The sequence below is a fragment of the Meleagris gallopavo genome, chromosome 5, assembly GCF_000146605.3.
Source record: "Meleagris gallopavo isolate NT-WF06-2002-E0010 breed Aviagen turkey brand Nicholas breeding stock chromosome 5, Turkey_5.1, whole genome shotgun sequence".
NCBI classification, from domain to species: Eukaryota; Metazoa; Chordata; class Aves; order Galliformes; family Phasianidae; genus Meleagris; species Meleagris gallopavo.
Genome location: NC_015015.2, coordinates 44,219,645 through 44,221,217, shown reverse-complemented (window position 1 = coordinate 44,221,217; position 1,573 = coordinate 44,219,645). Strand labels below are relative to the sequence as shown.

At 44.4% G+C, this 1,573-nt stretch overlaps 1 long non-coding RNA gene across 5 annotated transcripts in view; it reads left to right on the top strand.

Annotated features, from left to right (window-relative positions):
* Window positions 1–6: 6 nt before the first annotated feature.
* Window positions 7–1,573, top strand: part of LOC109367861 — a 7,169-nt gene continuing 5,602 nt past the window's right edge. For 4 of the 5 annotated variants that reach the window (XR_002115386.2, XR_002115388.2, XR_002115389.2 and 1 more), the window contains exons 1-2: window positions 7–349; window positions 919–960. This is a non-coding gene — a long non-coding RNA (uncharacterized LOC109367861). Of the gene's footprint in view, window positions 350–918; window positions 983–1,573 lie in introns of all 5 variants that reach the window. The other variant, XR_002115384.2, reaches the window with a different exon arrangement.

Below are 1,573 nucleotides of genomic sequence, written 5' to 3'. Positions count from 1 at the left end.
TGGCGGTCTGGGCTCGCGGTTGAGGCCGGCCTTCCTTTGTCGCCCCTCAGTTACCGCCCCGGCCCCGAACCTCACCTATGTCGCTTGGCCGCGTTAGCCAGGTGCGACGCGGCAAAGCAAGCACCGATGGGGATGACTGGTGTGGAACAGTCTCTCCCGTGACACACATGGAGTCTGTCTGTACGCAAAACCCACTGCTTGTGGGTTGGTACTGAGTTAAATTCTTACGAAAAAACGCCACAGGGAAAACGTATTCAACGAAGGCAGAAGATCATTCAAACCAGCCCCCAAAAATTGTTGAGCCAGGTCTGCGTGGTTCACTGGTTTACATCACAGCAGTGTTTGGAAGGTTTGTGTAGGACATTTCAGCTTTGAATTCAGTAACCGTTTAGCACATATTTCCTATGCTGGGAATGGGGAAGTGGTGGTGAGGCTGTATATAAAGCTACTGCAAAATTAAGTTTACGATGGTTTGTCATGCTGTTCTTGGTGTTTAAGTGAAAAGTGCTGGAAACTGGCGTTCTGGATTCTATTCGGAATAACTGATGACCAGTGCACGGTGTTGCGGTTGTCACTGCGAAAAAAAAACACCTGAGAACCCACACCAGTTAGAAAAGTTCTCAGGCGTGTCCTTCCCTGCTTATTCAACGGAAGGCTCCAAGTCCATCTCCAGGCTTACTTTGAGGGCCACCAGATGGCGCTCTGTACCACAGACAGAGGCAGCTTCTGTCTCCCGCCCCGACTCCCGATTCAGAAGAGATTTTGTACGTACGTTGAGTGAGGATTCTCAACATTTTTCATGAAATTTCAAGTTATAAACTGTGAATTCAGTTCCGATTAATAATGTTGTAGACATGAGTAACTCAATGCCATTAGGATGCTGTTTTTCATTAAATGCCGTTCTTAACTTTCTTACAGGTAGTGACATCCCAGCTGATCCAGAATTAAAAAGTTTCCCAGGTGGATCTAACCTTCTGTTTATGTATGGCTTTATTCCTGATGTTACACGTAACAACAGAAAACTGAACAGCTAAGTGCTGGTGGTGAAGAGAACAATTTATATTCTCCATATTAAAATGGGGACACATGCATAGTGAGACTCATGGTTAACATTCAGGCTGTAAACAAGAAGAGAAGATAGAGGCCTGCTGAATCAAAAGGAATTAACATTTAATGGTCAAGTTTATTTTTAAAAAGTATTTAATCATACATTTAAAAAAAAAGCATCTGAGTCTTTATAATAACTCTCATGCCAAAACAGGTATAGAAAAATGAAGTTTTGCTTTGAAAGTAAATAAAAAAGCATTGGGAAGCATTGAGGACTGGCTGATTCATAAAAGTCAGGAGCCAAATAGATAACAAAGCCAGTACATCAGGGCCTCACTGCCAGAGTACCTCAGCAAAGCAAGCAGGGCAGGCTAGGTTCAGCCAAGGGTCTGGGTTACCCAGCCCAGCAAGCAATGAAGTAGGTCTGAGGTTAAGCTGGGAAGGCAGCCACTGGTTAGCCTCAGGTCCACTGAGGATAACTGCAGTGAAACATAATGATTACCAGGCAGATCCCTACTGATTAAAA